Source organism: Tamandua tetradactyla, chromosome X, assembly GCF_023851605.1.
Source record: "Tamandua tetradactyla isolate mTamTet1 chromosome X, mTamTet1.pri, whole genome shotgun sequence".
Classification (NCBI taxonomy): Eukaryota; Metazoa; Chordata; class Mammalia; order Pilosa; family Myrmecophagidae; genus Tamandua; species Tamandua tetradactyla.
The window spans coordinates 83,678,380-83,696,827 of NC_135353.1; positions in this window are offsets into that span (position 1 = coordinate 83,678,380).

Sequence of the window (18,448 nt, forward strand, 5' to 3'; positions counted from 1 at the left end):
TGGAGCCAAATTGTCTGAAAAGAAAGAAAACATCAAGTGTTAGAAATGACCTGCTCTTATATTAAAATTATTTGTCATGGTGCTGCATCAATCAAAGGTACTATGATCACTGTTAACAAGGAATCTTTCTTAAATCATTCTATTTAAAATACAAATACTAAATGAGGGCATGTAAGGGCAATATGTGAAAATTAAAATGTTCTGTGTTTCATCACACAGAATTTCTTAAGTTCTTTTAATTCTTTATTTGATTTGAATGTCATACATCTGTAAAAAGGGGGTGTAAAATACAGTTTCAATTTTCTTTTAAGCCATGAAACATCCTCAACACAAATAAAACACAATCACACACCCACACATCCTTCCACCCTCCCTTACTCCATAAACAAACACCACTACCAAAATCTCAGTCATGGTGTTCTAGCTTGCTAGCTGCTGGAATGCAACACACCAGAGATGCGTTGACTTTCAATAAAAGGGCATTTATTTCATTAGTTCTTCAGAGGAAAGGCAGCTAACTTTCATCTGAGGTTCTTTCCTACATGGGAAGGCTCAGGGTAATCTCTGCCAGCCTTCTCTCCAGGCCTCTGGCTTCCAACAACTTTCCCTGGGGTGATTCCTTTCTGCATCTCCAAGGGCCTGGGCTGAGCTGGGAGTGCTGAGATGAGGTATGCTGAGCTGCTTGGGCTGTGCTATGTTGAATTCTCTCATTTAAGCCCCAGCCAATTAAATCAAACATCATTCATTGCAGCAGGCATGCCTCCTAGTCAACTGCAGATGTAATGAGCAACAGATGAGGTTCATTTACCATTGGTTCATGTCCACAGCAACAGAACTAGGTGCCTTCACCTGGCCAAGTTGATAACTGAATCTAACTACCACACATGGTTTACTACATATCCTTTTTTTTGGGGGGGGGGGGGTATTTCATTACTTTACTACTTGAGGCTTATCCTGGAGTTACCACCATCTAGTGACAAGCAGAAGTACTTAATCCCTTTTATTTTTCAAAACTAAATTGCCTAAATTTTAAAAAATAAAATGTAAACAGTGGAAATAAGCAAAAAATATATAAAGATCCCAAAAGAACTCTTCAATCTACAATATAATTGATGCATCATTGTTTAGCTACAAATAAAGGTGGTTATTTTTTTGCTTTTAAATAAACTGGACTTCTTTCAGGTTTTTAGCATGTTAAAATTTTACTTTGTGTTGAAAAATGTGAACTACACAGCTTATGTATTCCCTTGCATCTGAAACATATTGAAATTCTATGCTGAAATAATATTTTTTATTGACTTACCAATTATTATCAATAATAATAATTTGTTATTTTTATAGGATGCCCTTACATCAGTAGCTCTTATCTTGAGATGTTTTGGTATGTGTAGATTCCTGAGATATTGTCAGAAATGATTTCCTTGCATTCATGACTACATAAATATTTCCTTAAAGAATAAATTGTTAATATTTGGTCAAAATATTTTAGAATTCTTTCATAAATAGGGTATTAAATAAGTTATGCTAACTATATCTTCAAAACTGTGTAGGAATTTAAAAATTGTTTTTTTAACAGTGTCCTACAGTCATCTGTCAGGAATGAATGAATATTAACCTCAATCTGGAAAGTAATTTCTTTAAATTAGGAAACATGGAAATACTGCAGAATTTCAGCTCAGAGTCTTCAGAATCAAATGCAGCCTTAATGGCTAAAAATGGGAAGTTCCATGTAAATGTCCACATTTTATAAAGTAATAGTATTTAGAGTAAATAAGTGAGTATTTAAGGTGCATGGGTAGTTCAGTGGTTAGAATACCACCCTTTCATGTGAGAGACCAGGGTTCAATTCCCCGACCATGCGCCAAAAAAAAAAGCATGTATTTAAAAATCATCTCTCTGACATTTAAAAATGCAAAGAACTCTGTAACTTTTGAACAACTTCACTTTTACTTAAGGAGCAGGATAAAAATAGTTAGCATGAATACTGGACAATTCAAATTGGCAATTAAACACTTTATCTATTTGAACAACTGCGCAGGTGCTCAGACCTGTTCTTTATCTATGCCAATAAGGAAAATCCTTAAATATGAATGAATCGGTTCTAGGTCTCTTGGTTTGCAACCCTGTTTTTTTACTTTTATTAGAGAAATTGTAGGTTTTCAGAAAAATAATGCAGAAAGTACAAGATTCCTAAATACCCCCTTCAAACACAGTTTTCCCTATTGTAACACTTTGCATTAGGGTGGTTACTTTGCTATAATTGATGCAACAATATTATAATTATACTATTAAATATAGTCCATAGTTTACACTAGGGTTCAATGTCCATGTTGTACAGTGTTATGTTGCTGCTGTTGTTTCAATTTTTATTCTAGTAAGATATATACAGACTAAAACTTCCCCTTTTAACCTCACTCAAATGTGTAATTCAGTGGTGTTAATTACATTAACAATGTGTTACCATCACCAACACCCATTACCAAAAATTTTCCAGCACCCAAAGCAGAAACTCTGTACCAAATAACTCTGAAATACCTTCCACCACACCAGCCCCATATAACTGTATTCTAGTTTCTGAATGTGCATATTCAAATTATTTTATATTGGTGAAATCAGACATTTGTCCTTTTATTTTGGGCTTATTTCACTTAGCATGATGTCATCAAGTTTTATCTCTGTGGTTTCATGAATTGGAATATCAGAATTTCATCCTTTCTTACAACTGAATAATATTCCTTTGTGTGTGTATATATATATTACATTTTATTTACACATTTATCTGCTGATGAGCACTCAAATTGCTTTCATATTTTTACAATGGTGAATAATAATACTATGAACACCATTATGCAAATATTTGTGTGAGTCTCTGCGTTCAATTCTTTTGGGAATATATTTTACACTGGGATTGTTGGGTCATACGATAATTCTGTACTTAACTTTCTAAATGTAAAAATGTAGTCATTTTACATACTCACCAACCATGACCTATGTTCCTATATCTCCACATCCTCTCCAAAACTTATTTTCCATTTAATTAATAGCAGCCATTCTAATGGGTGTGAAAAGGTATCTCATTATGATTTTGATTTGCATTTCCCTAATGGCTTATAATGTTGAGCATCTTTTCATGTGATTTTTAGCCATTTGTATGTCTTCTTTAGAAACATGCCTATTTATATCTTATGACCATATGTCAATTGGCTTACTTGTCTTTTTGTTTAATGGTAGGATTTTTAAATATATATTCTTGATATTAAACCATTATCAGCTATGGAGATTACAAATATTTTCTCCAATTCTATAGGTTACTTTCATGATGAAGTCCCTTGGTATACACAACTTTTAAATTTTGATGAAGTCCAATTTATCTATTATTTCTTTTGTTTCTTGTGCTTTTGGTGTAAAGTCTAGGAAACCACTACCTAGCAAAATATCCTGAAGATGCTTCCTTATATATGCTTCTAGGAATTTATAGTTGTAGTTCTTATATTTAGGTATTTGATCCATTTTGAGTTAGTTTTTGTATATGGTGTGAAGTCAGAGTTCACCTTCATTCTTTTGCATATGGCTATACAATTCTTTCAGCATCATTTGTTGAAAAGACTATTCTTTCCTTAATGAGTGGGCATGGCACACTTGTAAAAAATCAACTGGGCTCTAAACAGGCAAGATGATGGCATAGGAAGGTACAGAATTTAGTTAGTCCTCTACAGCAGCTAGTAAATAACCATAAACTACCTGGATCAACGCTTTTAGGGACACACAACTGGACACACATCATATAACAGTATGGAATAGGTGGAAGGGCTGAGGTTACAGCATTGAACTATACATAAAGCTCCCAAACTGTGGAGGCTGGCACCTCTCCCCACTGGCAAGGCAGGCTGATTTGGAGTCTCTCCATGAAGGGAAACAGAAGCCCTCTCTATTAGGAACAAGGAAAGGTAGCTCAACCAAGCTCAAATTATAAGTTTAATTAACAAATTTAAACTATTGAATACAATCTCTGAGCATAGATAAACCCAGGGAAGGCAGAAAAGTAACCCTGAGGTCACTCCTGGCAGAAAGAAGACAGGAATAACAAAGAAAAAAAAAAAAGAGAAGAAAAGGGAGGATTTTGAATTCAGCAAAGGTCAGAATACTGAATGAAAAGGGTTGTGGCCCAAGAAAAGGGGCACATAGAGCTGGACATCAACTCCAAGCTCTTGACTGGCAAATCTTGGGAGCTTTGGAGACTGGCTCTGAATGTGGATTTTGTTTTCTCTCTCTCTTTCTTTTTTTTCTTTTTTTTTTCTTAAGTATTCTAAGTAACTCATTAGAGAAAGCCTCAGACATTCTCAATTGTCAGTGCTTACACAGGCAAGAGGGAATTAACAAGTCAAGTGAAGAAAATAATTACCTAAAGAGCATATTTCCCCCAAGAAAAGGGGGTGGAGACCAGTTCAAATGGCAGCCCTTTTTCAGAGAATTCAGACCCCAGGAGCTGAGAATCAGAAACAGCTTAAACTTGCCTTTCCATCAGCATCTGTCTCAATGACACCACTGGCAGGCTAAGAGTTTAAGGCTCCACACCACTTTATGCCAATAGGGAGCTCTGGGCTGACAAATGCCTCCTGCTGGGAAGGATAATAGGAAAAGCAGTGTCTAGAGACTCCACAGGAACATCAGACAACCTACTCGGTCTCATCCTTAAGGAAATTTCATACTGATTACACCCTCCTCCTGAAGCCTGTTTGTTATTCAAATATCTGATTGGGGTTGATCATATCTGGGGAGACCCTGCTCAAAAAAAGGTTCATTATAGACAGCGCAAGAATCAGAAAAACAAGAGCTGAAAAATTCAGATCAGTTCAACAGAACTTATGCTAAAGGTCTAGAATATGTTGAAATGAATGCCAGATACAGAACAGATAGAGAGCAAAGCCAACCTACAAGAAAACCTTAGGTTAAAAAGTGAAAACAACTTCCAGAATAAAGCAATCAAGAAAATGAGATGTTTGGACACCAGAAAAAAGGTCACATTTGAAAAAATGAAGACATGGCCCAAAGGAACAAACTAGTAGCTTAAATGAGATACAGGAGTTGAAACAACTGACTAAAGATGTTCAGAGAAGTATGCTAAATCAGTTCAAAAATCAAATCAAGTTGAGGGAAGATATGGCAAAATAGATGAAAGATATAAGGAAGACATTGGGTAACCACAAAGAAGAACTTGAAAATTTGAAAAACAAACAAATAGCAGAAGTTCTGAGAATGAAAGGCACAATAGAAAAGTTGAAAAACACAAAGGATACTTACAACAGCAGATTTGAAGAGACAGAAGAAAGGATTAGTGTACCAGAGGACAGAACAGCTTACATCTTCACACAAAAGAACAGACAGGTAAAAGAATGGAAAGATATGATCAGAGTCTCATGGAATTGAATGACAACATGAAGCACATGAATACAGATGTTATGGGTGTCCCAGAAGGAGAAGGGGAGGGAAATGGGGCAGAAAGAATAATGGAGGAAATAATCGCTGAACTTTTCCCATCTCTTTTGAAATACATAAAATTACAGATTCAAGAAGCTCACATACCCGAAAAAGAATAGATCCAAATAAAATGTCTTCAAGAAATGTACTAATCATATTATTAAATGTCAAAAACAAAGAGAGAATTATGAAAGCAACAAGAGAAAAGTAATTCATCACATATAAAGAAAGCTCAATAAGACTATGATTCTCATCAGAAACCATGGAGGCAAGATGGCAGTTGTATGTTATATTTAACATACTGAAAGAGAAAAACTGTCAACCAAGAATTCTATATCTGGCAAAACTGTCCTTCAAAAATGATGTAGAGTTAACCTCCAGATGGATTTCTGGTCCAAACAAGTCCTGAAACCTAGCCCAGCCTCTCCAGAACATCAGATGGTTCCATTTCCCTACCCCATATTAGTTACAGACCCTTCCACTGTCAAAAATTTAGAATTGCCATAGCCCAAATACCAGTAAAGAGAGGGATGGAAAGATTAAAGGTGATGGTGGAGTTATACATAGATGATAGGATTTAACAAATGAATATGAGTGCTGAATCATTAAACTGATATCTCTTTTAGTCGCCAGTATTTTAGAGCAGCTAGAAGTAAAAACCTAAAATTGGGAGACTGTAACCCATGTCAAGCTCTGAAACATGTTCTACAACTAATTGTGGTGCTGTGCTTTGAAATTTATAGCTTTTTTGTAAGTATGTTATTTTTTTTCACAAAAAAGAAGGGAAAAAGTTGATTGTGATGATAAAAAAAATATTTAAGCCCTCTAGCCACCCATATTCTGGAGCAGCTAGAAAGAAAAATATGAAAGGGTTGTATGGTAGCCCATAACAAACTCTTGGATCTGTCAACTACTTATTGAAGAGTGCTTTGAAAACTATTGCTTTTTTTTATTTCTTTGCTTTGTATATATGGTATACTATACAATAAAAAAGTTTAAAAAATTGCCAATTACTAGAGAAAGGCTGTTTTCACCAACTGTTTACAAAGTGAAAACTAAAGTCGATGAGGGTTTTTAAACACTAAATCATGAATCAGAATTTTAAATTATTTAAATTATCATTATTTGTTTGGTTCCCAATAGTGTACCCATACACCCAGCACATTATGATCATGCAACTGTTTCTTATATTAGTCTATGAACTTCTTGTCATATTGGGTTTTTTCCCCTTCTGACAGTGGTTTTCATTTATGCATGTATTTTTTTTATATGCTGTGTGGTGGGAATCACATTTCATTCTTTTTTCCATGGGGGTATCCCATTATTGCAGCACCTTTTGTTGAAATTTTTGTTCATTTATTTGTATTTATTGGTTCTTTGTTTGTTTGTTTGAGAAGTGCATGGGCTGGGAGTCAAACCTGGGTCTCCCACATGGCAGGCAAGAAATCTACCACTGAACTACCCTTGCATCCCTCATTTGTGTTTTAATTTTTCACATTTATAGCCTCTTCCTGGAAATTATAAAGAGCTCAATAATTGTTTAGTGAATACAATATAAAATAATAAAATTTTTCAACACTGAAGATAAAGAAAAAATGAGGTAGAGTTTAAAATATTTTCAGACAAACAGATATGAAGAGAGCTTTTAAACAAGAGACAGATTCTACATGAAATAATAAAGGAAGTATTACAGGCAGATAGGAAAAGACAGGAGAGAGCACTCTGAAGAAGAGTATAGAAATGAGGTCTATCACTAAGGGTAAAATAGAAGGGAAAAATAATAAGATATATCTGAATGAAGACATGACACATGCAACAATATAACTGTACCTTGAGGATATTATGTGGCATGAAATTAGTGAGGAACAAAATGTCAAATACTCTATGGATGGTTTCACTAATGTGAACTAACTTTAATGAGTGAACTTTGAGAATTGAAATTGAGAACACAGGTTCTCAGGAGATACAAAGAGGGTAGATATTGGGCATTTGATGCTGAAGTACAGAATGTTCAATAGGATTGGTTATAAAGGTCCAGAAATGGATAGCACAATAATATCTGATAGTAGCACAATACTGTAAATACTCCGAACAAAGCTGAGTGTGAATATAGTTGAAAGAGTAAGACTAGGGTCACATATGACACCAGAAAGGAAGCTAAAAGATAAAGACTGACACTGTAAAACTTAGCAAAACTTAGAGTAGTCAATGATGGTGATTAAATGTACAAATAAGAATGTTTTTACCGGAGGAAGAACAAATGAATGTCAATAGTGTAAGGTGTTGTAAAAGGGATGGTATAAAACAATCAATGCAAACTAGGGTTATAGTTAGCAGTAACACTGTAAAACACTTCCATTAAGTGTAACAAAAGCAACATACCAATGCTAAATGTTAATAAGAGGGTGATATACGTGCGTGTATGGGATTCTTGGTGTTGTTTCTCCTTTTTATTTTATATCATTTTTTGTTCTTCATTGTTTCCTCTTCTTCTTTCTTTGTGGAAGAAATGGAAATGTCCTCATATGGATTTTGGTGGTGAAAGTGTAATTATGTGATTTCAACAGGAACCATTGATTGTTTACTTAGCATGGATTGTATGGTGTGTGAACAAAACTGTTTAAAAATCAACAGAAAGATACAACTGCTGGAGAAAATGTAGAGAAATAGACATGCTTACTCACTGTTGGTTGGAAAGTAGAATGTTCTGCCCCTTTGGAGGAGAGTGTGTTGGTTAACCAGGAGGTTAAGTATAGGGTTGCCATATGATCCTGCAACCCCGTTATTAGGTATATACTTGGAAGAACTGAAAGGGACATGAATGGATATTTGCACACTGGTGTTTATGGTGACAGTATTCATGATTTTCAATGGGTGGAGGTGGCCTAAGGGTACATTAACTGATTAACGGAATAGCAAACTGTGATGTATACATACAATGGAATATTGAGCAGCTGCAGGAAGGAATGAAGTTGTGAGGTATGCAACTAATTGAATAAAACTTGAGGACAGTATGTAGAGTGAAATATTCAAGAAATGAAAAGACAGATATTATAATGCCTCACTAATATAGAGTAACTTCAATGTATAAACTGAGAATTGAATTTGAGAGCATAGGTTATCAGAGGAAGGCTTATTGTAAAGGTCCCTAGATTGTAAGCTCTTACAGAAGTCACAACTATTCCAGAGTTGCGGCTGTTATTTTTAAATTCTGAGACACTGAACTCTTTGTGTATAACCTGTGTTACCTGGAACTTCATGTATCTGTGTGACACCTGAGACTCAGAGCAAGAGTTCTGTAGTTGTGAAAGTCACATTACCTCATACAGAAACTGTTTAAAAAGCTGAAAAAGATATCAGACTTCAATTAGAGATATGAAAGAAGTTGATCTGGTTAGGACTAAGATAAATCACACCAAAGGGTGAAGGATGATATTGACTTATTTTAAAATTTCAACATCTGTGTGAGACCAAAGGAAGAGAGCTTATTTGTTGCCAGATTTTTATTTTCTATAGCACACTATCTAATTTAACATATATGATCAGTTTATTCAAACACCTTAATTACATGGAACCTTGAATAGGCAGTGAGATATTGTTGGTATGTACAAGTTAGTATGATGCCCTGATACATCCCAGAGTAATCTGGGAAGAAGGTAAAAAAAGTATTTTCAAAGTACCTGTTTTGGTTTGCTAAATGCTGCCAGAATGCAATATACCAGAAATGGAACAGCTTTTAAAAAGGTAATTTATTATGCTACAAGTTACAGTTTGCCCTACTTTGCAAGCTGCTGGAATGTGATATACAAGAAACAGAGTGGCTATTAAAAAAAGGAATTTATTAAGTTGCAGGTTTACAGTTATAAGGCTGTGAAAGTGTCCAAATTAAAGCAAGGCTATAGAAATGTCCAATCTAAGGCATCCAGAGAAAGATACCTCAGTTCAAGAAGGCCGATGAAGTTCAGGTTTTCTCTCTCAACTGGAAAGGCACACAATGAACACGGCGTTGTCTGCTAGCTTTCGCTCCAGGCTTCTTGTTTCATGAAGCTCCCCCCGAGGCATTTTCCTTCTTCATTTCCAAAGATCTTTGGCTGCATGGGCTCTCATGGTTCTTGTGGCTCTGAAGCTTTTTCCAAAATGTTTCTGCTTTTAAAGGATTCCAGTAAACTAATCAAGACCCACCTGGAATGGATGGAGTCACATCTCCCTCTAATCAAAGATTAATACCCACAATTTCATGAGCCACATCTCCATGGAGGTAATCTAATCAAGTTTTCAACCTACAGTTCTGAATAGGGATTAAGAGAAAGAGCTGTCTCCACAAGATGGATCAGGATTAAAACATGACTTTTCTAGGATACATAATCCTTTCAAACCAGCACACAGTTCTAAGGCCATAAAAATTTCCAAACTAAGGTATCCAGAAAAAGATACCTTGACTCAAGGAAGACTGTTGCCTGTCACATGAGAAGGCATCTGTGGGCCTTCATTTAGCTCCTCTAGCACACAACTCTGGGTTCTGGCTTGCTTACCATCTCATGAGAAGGCACATCAAAACATCTTCCAGGCTGTGCATCTCCAGATGTCCAGGTCTAGGCATATGCTCTCTCTATTAGCACTCCAAGCATCTTCAGATGTCTGCCTCTCCATCAGCTCTGAACCAACTGTGCTTTTTCCAAAATGTCTCCTCTTTTTAAAGACTCCAGTAAACTAAGCAAGGCACACTATTCCTATATTCCTCTGCCCCACATTTTGTAGTACTTATTACAGATTATATCTTCATATATTATATGTCCAAAGCCACAAATTTATTGTTACTTTTTATGCCTTTGCATTTTAGAAACCATAAGAAGTAAAAAATGAAATCACATACCCAAAATGCAATACCAACAGTACTGCCATTTATATTTACTTATATGGCTACCTTTATGGAAGGTCTTTATTCCCTTATGCCCCTTTGATCCTCTGTCTACTATTCTATTTCTTAGTCTGAAGAGTTCCTTTCAGCATTACTGGTAGGGTAGGTCTAGTGGTGACAAACTCCCTCAGGTTTTGTTTATCTGGGAGTCATTCATCTCTATCCCATTTCTGATAGACAAACTCATCAGATATCAAATTCTTGGTTAATGATTGTTTTATTTTAGCATTTTAAATACTGTCCTTTTGCCTTTTTGCCTCTAAGGTTTCTAATGATATATAGGAACATAACATTATTGGAATTTCCTTGTTCATTTCACATTACTTTTCTCTTGCAGCTTTCAAACCCCTCTGCTTGCCCTCAGCATTCAACAGTGAGACTACTATGGGTTTGGACACTGTTCTCCTCGAGTTTATCTTGTTTTGGTTTCCTGAATGTACATATTCATGTCCTTCATTAAATGTGTGAAACTTTCTGCTATTTCTTTGAATAATCCTTTTGCTCCTTTCTTTCTACTCCTTCTGGGGCTCCCATAATGCATATATAGGTATATTTGATGGTGTCCTACAGATCTCTTATACTTTGTTCCCTTTTTTTCATTCTTCCCCTCAGCCTGAATCATTTCAATTGTCTTGTCTTTGTATTAACTTTTTCTTTCTACTGCCAGTTGCATTCTACTGTTGAAACATCTCCTGGGAAGTTTTTAGTTTATTTATTGTGGTCTTCAAATCCAGAATTTCTGGTTGATTCCACTTTAAAATTTCTCTCTCTTTATTGAGACTCTCATATTCACTGATTTTTTTTCCAGATATCTTTTAGGTTTTTCTGTCTGTGTTTTTCTTCATCTTGAGCTAATTGAGGATCATTTTTTAGGTTTTTGTATAATATGTCCAAAATCTTGTCTTCTTCATAGATTGTTCCTGGACTTTTTTGGTTCCTATTTCTCTGTGTGTGACTTCTAATTTTTAGTTGCATACTGTAAATTTAATGTTTAAAAGTTAACCCTGGAATTTAATCCCTGGGCTTTCTTTCCCTTAAGTTTGTATCCAGATAATGCTATGATAAAGATTTCCTTGAGTTCCAAGAGCTAAAATAAAAATCAATTGACAAAACATCTTTCATAGTCTTTGCATATGAGATGCATTTGCTAATGGTTCTCTTCAGAGTTTAGGCCTCCTATCAAGAATATCAGCCCCAGGAAAATGTGAAGTGCAGTATCCTCTCTGTCTTTTCTAAGCCTGGGTTTTGTCCTGTTTTATGGCTTTAGGATCCCCTGTTTATCAAGAATTTGAATGCCTCATCTACTCCCTATGGAATAAGCTTTCCCTCCTCACAAATGCTTTCTTTTATGATTTAATACAAGAAATCCTTTTCTCCAGCACTTTTTAAATGCAGTTTTGTTGCAATATATTCACACACCATACAAACCATTCAAAGGGTACAATTACTGACTCTGGCCATTTTTTACTTGTTTCCTACACTGATTTAGCTCTCTGCATGCTTCTTCTGCCTGCAGAGCAAATCCTGAGAGAATGAGACAGAAATGAGTTTCCTCATTCAGTCTTTCCAGCCATTTGGGTGGGTTGGTACTGACACATAGGCATCGCAGTATGTGCATGGAGGTTACTCTACATCTTCTGGAACAGGGCCAGGAACCCAAAATGTCAGCACAGTCTGGCTCTACAACTCACCAGAGAGGGTGTGAGGAAGTGTCCAGCAAGGGTGCCACAAGCTTCTCCTACCTTGTTTAAAGCTACATTTTCTTGATTTCACGCATGCTGAGTTACCGCAACACTTTACCTATTTTCTAGAATTCTGAGGAAGACGACTCTCCCAGTTTTTTATATTTTTTAATGATTATATGTGGGAGTTGCACAATGGAATGTCCTATACTGCCATCTTGGTTCACTGAGTGATTAGGACTATGTAGTAATCATTTTGCATTTCCCAGAATCACTGAAACCAAATATTATTAATCTATGTCTTATAAAATGTTATAAAGGTCACATTAAAAATAGTGTGATGTAACAGTTTGTTCATCTGGGATGGAAAGTAAAATAAAAGTAACTCAATAGAGACTCAGGATCAAGATGGAAGCTTAGTGAGGTGTGGAATTTAGTTAGTCCTCTAGAGCAGCTAATAAATAGCCAGGAACAGTACAAAACAGCTACTGGGGTCATATCAGTGAATGGACACACAGTGTACACCAGTCTGGATAAGCTGGACCAACTGTGATCCTACCCAGAACCATGAGTCCCACAAGCCATGAGGCTGACACCCCTCCCCAGTGGGATGGTTCCCAGAGGGGAAAGAAAAGAGATTTTACTAACAGCAAGGAGCTGAGCTCAACCAAGCTTAATTGTGGAATTAATTAGCAAATTCTGACTATTAAAAATAAACTTGAAGTTCACAGCTGAACTTCAAGTAAAAGTTGAGGTTGCTAGTTTTGCCTCAGTTGGAGACTTCAATTCACCACTCCCATCAATGAACAGAACATCTAGACAGAAGATCAATAAAGAAACAGAGATTTGAATAATACAATAAATGAACAAGACTTAACAGACATTTATAGAATGTTACACCCCACAACAGCAGGAAACACCTTTTTCTCAAGTGCTCATGGATCATTCTCAAGGATAGACCATATGCTGGTCACAAAGCAAGTCTCAATGAATTTAAAAACATTGAAATTATGCAAAACACTTTCTTGGATCTAAAGGAACGAAGTTGGAAATCAACAATAAGCAAAGGGTTAGAAAATACACAAATATATGGAGGCTCAACAACACACTCTTAAACACACAATGGGTCAAGGACGAAATTACAGGAGAAATCAGTAACTATCTCTAGGCAAATGAAACTGGAAACACAACATCTCAAAGGCAGCGCTAAGAGGGAAATTTATTATCAAAAAAGAAGAAAGAGCAAAAGTCAAGGAATTAACTGTTCAGTTGAAAGAACTAGAGAAAGAACAGCAAACTAACCCCAAAGAAAGCAAAAGGAAAGAAATAACAAAGATTATAGCAGTAGTAAATGAAACTGAGAACATGAAAACAGTCAAGAAAATCAACAAAACCTGAAGTTGGTTCTATGAGAAAATCAATAAGATTAATGGACCCTTAATAAGGTTGACAAAAAGAAGAAGAGAGAGGATGCAAGTAAATAAAATCAGAAATGGAAGAAGAAATGTAATGACTGACATCACAGAAATAAAGGAGATAATGAGAGGATACTAAGAACACTTTTACACTAATAAACAAGACAGCATAGATGAAATGGACAACTTCCTAGAAAGACATGAACAACCAACATTGACTTGAGGAGAAACAGAAGACCTCAACAAACAAATCACAAGTAAAGAAATTGAATTAGTCATTAAGAGGCTCCCAAAAAAGAAAAATCCAGGACCAGATGGCTTCACATGTGAACTCTATCAAACATTAAAGAAAGAATTAGTACCAATTCTGCTCAGACTCTTCAAAGAAATTGGAGAAAAGGGAAGGCTACTTTACTCATTCTATGAAGCCAACATCATCCTCACACCAAAGACAGAAAAAGATGCTACAAGAAAGAAAATACAGGCCAATCTCTCTAATGAATATAGACGCAAACAAAATTCTTGCAAATCGTTTGATTCCTGGACCATGCACCCACCCCCCCCCCAAAAAAATCTTGCAAGTTGAATCCAGCAGCACATTAAACAATTATACACCATGACCAAATAGGATTCATCTCAGGTATGCAAGGATGGTTCAGCATGAGAAAATCAATTAATGTGATACACCATATCAACAAATCAAAGGAGGGAAACCACATGATCATCTCAATCAATGCAGAAAAGGCATTTGAAAAAATTTAATATACTTTCTGATTGAAAACACTCCAAAAATAGAAATAGAAGGGAACTTCCTCAACATGATAAAGGGAATATATGAAAACCCCACAGCTAACATCATCCTCAATGGGGAAAAACTGAAAACTTTTCCCCTAAGATCGGGAACAAGACAAGGATGTCCACTCTCACCATTGTTATTCAACATTGCATTGGAAGTTCTAGTCAGAGCAACTAGACAAGAAAAAGAAATACAAGGCATCAAAATTGGAAAAGAAAAAGTAAAACTCTCACTTGTAGGAGCCAAGGGTAAAAACAAGACCTGCAGAATTTGTTGGGAACAGCTGGCATCAAAGTAGTGGCAAGAAATTGAGGAGACAGTTATTTGCTTAATGAAGAACAGTCTGGGAGAGAGAGAATGTTTGTTTTGTCGTAGCCCCAGGTTCTTTGTGGTCATCTTAAGTAAGCACTCTGTATTCTCACCAGGTGCATGCATACTCCTTGTCACATGAATCCTGCAGTATATAAGCAGGAACCAATTAAGAATAAAGTTGTCTGATGTCTCTGGTCTGTTATTGCTGAGCTTCAGACCCCCTGAACCCATCTTTGTTTGTCTTTTATTCTTTCTTTCATTCTTTCTTTCTCATCATTCCTTAATATCCTTCAAGCTCCATTTCATAGGAAGCAACATTTGGCACCCAACGTGGGGCTCAAAGAAGAAGACTCCAAAACAATATTAAGGAACCAATGAAAAGTCTCCATTAGAGGGACATGTGTCCAACTGATAGAAGAGGACTCAAGTCATATTGGTAAGTAAGCATTTTCCTTGGAGCATCAGGGTAATGGGTAGTTACAATAGGCAGCTGGAGGAGTATGTATGTATGTATGCTTGCATGTTTGTGTGTTGAAAACATTGTTAGGGTGCCACTACAAAAAAATAAGGCTTTGATAAAGTTCAAAAGTTATTTGTATTTTGAAGAAAAAGACTGTGGATAAAGCAGAGAAGAGCCCAAAGCAGACTCCCCATGGTGAGATGGGAGACATTGAGGGAAAAGGAGTGAAGAAAGTTCTGAGCTGAAAACATTTTTCCATAACAATACAGTGAGGCCACATGGGGCAATAACAGAAGGGAGTTTAGAAAAAATAAAGAAACTAGGTTATTGTTGTTAGGAAGAAAATAGTTAAGGGAAATAGTTAATAGCATAAGGATGACACAACCAGGAAATATAGCCAGGAAAAAGGTAACTCTAGTTGGGAAAAAGAGGCTAAAAAAGCTTCTTCTTCTTCAAAAAGAAGTTATTTCTCAAAAAATAAGATAGGAAGATTGAGAGAATATTTGGAGTAATTAAAGGAGAGTAAGGACAAACAAAATGAGGATATGGAGACTATGCTAGAAGATCTGAAGAAAATCTTCAAAATGAAATACAGAAGTGTGAGGCAAGGGAAGAGGAAAGTAAATAAATAACTTAAGTTGGGATACATAGATTTCACCTCGATATGGGATGCAAATAGCTCCAGAAAAGATTCAAAAGACTGAGCCTTACCTATACTTAGGAATGCAAATAGCTGCAAATAAAATAATTCCTCAAAAAATACATTTAAGATGGGATAATTTACACACTTTAAATGATTTTCAAAAACTGTTAAGAGATATTAATTGGAGCAGACCCACTTTAGGGATTCTTAATTATATGTTACAGAACTTGTTTGGTATTTTACAAGGAGGTTCTGATTTATTAAACAAAAGGCAGTTAACAGCTGCAGCTGAATGAGAGTTACAATTAATTGAACAACGCATTCAAGAAGGACAGCTTGTTCAAATAGATACAGAAAAGCTTGTTGATTTTATTATTTTCTTTACCTTGCAATCTCCCACAGCCCTATTTTGGCAAGATGGTGTTTTAGAATGGATTTTTTTTACCAAACAATAAACAAAAAACGCTTACATACGTATCAGCCAAAAATCATGTCTTTACTAGCCAAAGGTCGCCAAAGATATTATCAATTAAGAGGTCACGATCTTAATCGCATAATGTGTGATCTCACAAAGGAAGAAGTTCAAAGTCTATGTATTTTCAATACCTCTTGGCAGATAGCATTATGTGACTTTAAAGGAAAAATTGATAATCATTTGCCTGTGTCAAAACTTTTACAATTTCTAAAAAGAACACAATGGCTCTTGCCTAAAATAGTTTGGGCCTCCCCATTGGAGGGAGCCATTACTGTCTTTACTGATGGTAGTAGTAATGGACAGGCTGCATATGTTACCCCAGGGGAAAACAAAAGTTGGAAAATGCCTCACACCTCAGCCCAGCGTACTGAATTAGCAGCTGTAATTCAAGTATTGCAAAGTTTTCTACAATCTCTTAATATTGTTTCTGATTCTGAATATTTTTGCCAAACAGTTACTCACACTGAGACAGCTTCTTTGAAAGAGATGAATTGTCCTGAATGTTTTTACATTTACAAACATTAGTCAGAAGTGAAATTAATCCTCTTTTTATCATGCGTATAAGTGCTCATACCAATCTTCCGGGTCCTTTGTCATTACAAAATCAGCAAGCAGATACTCTTGTGGGGTAATTCTAGATCCCACAACACTTCACAAATTGACTCATATCAATAGCAAAGGGCTACGAAAGAAATTTCCATCTTTATCTAAACAGCAAGCTCAAGACATTGTTAGGACTCATCCAACCTGTGGACCTTTAAATACACTCCCATTTGCATCAGGGGTTAATCCTCAAGGCCAAAAAGCAAATGAATTATGGCAAATGGATGTTACTCATATTTCACATTTTGGTAAAATGCAGTATGTACATGTGTAAAGAAGGATTTTATAAAACTTAACAGTAGCTAACTTTTCTTATGTAAAGAAGGATTTTATAAAGAAAAGAGTTATGGGCCCCATCAGGCTAAGAAAAACAACCCGGGACTTCCCAGGGACGGTTATCTGCTGCCTTTGTTATGCAAGGTTTTCTGCTGCCTTGGTTATGCAAGGTTGTAACTGCCGGAGAAAGTTTATCTAAGAATGCAACTGAAAAGGTTGAGTAAGGGAGTTTTGCATGAGACAGCTGCTTCTTGCATGAAGCAGCTCCCATGACTCATGCGCGAAAAATGTTTATCTGCTTCTTGCAAAATGTTTGTTATCTACTTCTTGCAAAATGTTCATTATCTACTTCCTGCATAAAGCAGAACCTGTAACTCATGTTCAAACCTCAAACCCCACCCCCTTATCCTGGCCCTCAAAAAGCTTCCCAAAACCTAGGCTCGGGGCTCTCTGTTCCTGTGCGTTCAGTGAGCCCCATGCATGTGTGGTAAATAAACCCCTTGCGTGTTGCATGAGAGAACGTCTCTTGGAGTCCTCCTTTGCGTGGCAAAACTCTCAAATTCTTACACATGTTATCATAGACACTTGTTCTCATTTCATCTGGGCTACTGCACAATCTGGAGAGCATTTCTGCCATGTTAGATCACATTTACTTAATGCTTTTGCTGTTATGGGATGCCCCCAATCTATTAAAATGGACAATGGTCCTGCTTATACAGGAAAACAATTTCATAAATTTTGTAATGCTTTTAATATTACTCATATCACAGGAATTCCACATAATCCTTCAGGACAAGGAATTATTGAATGAGCAAACTGGACACTAAAGTCTATGCTCTTGAAACAAAAAGGGGGAGATGATGATCAGGAAGATGTTATGAAAATAAGTACACCTAAAGATCAATTAGTAATGGCACTGTTTACTTTAAATTTTTTAAACAATTATGATAATTCATGACAGACTCCTGCAGAACAACATTTTAGTAATTTGGAAAAGAAAAATGATACAACCCAAACAGAACTGCAGCTGCCACCAATCTATTGGAAAGATGTTAAAGATGATTTGTGGAAACCAGGAATGGTAAAGGTGTGGGGTAGGGGATTTTTTTTTGTCATTGCAGATGATGGAACCTCAGTTTGGATTCCCTCAAAGAGATTAAAACCCAGACATATCGACCCAGATGAAAATGACTAAATAGGTAATGTATATTATAGGACATATTTATACTTATTGGGAATTGCAAGAATCTGTGAGCCCTAACATGGGCCAATCCAACTTTACCAAAATAATCTGAATACAAGTTTAGGATTCCCATATCCAGTGAGAAGAAAAACTGGTGTCAAATTTAATTCCTCCATTTTTAGAAAAACCTGTATGCATAACTCTATG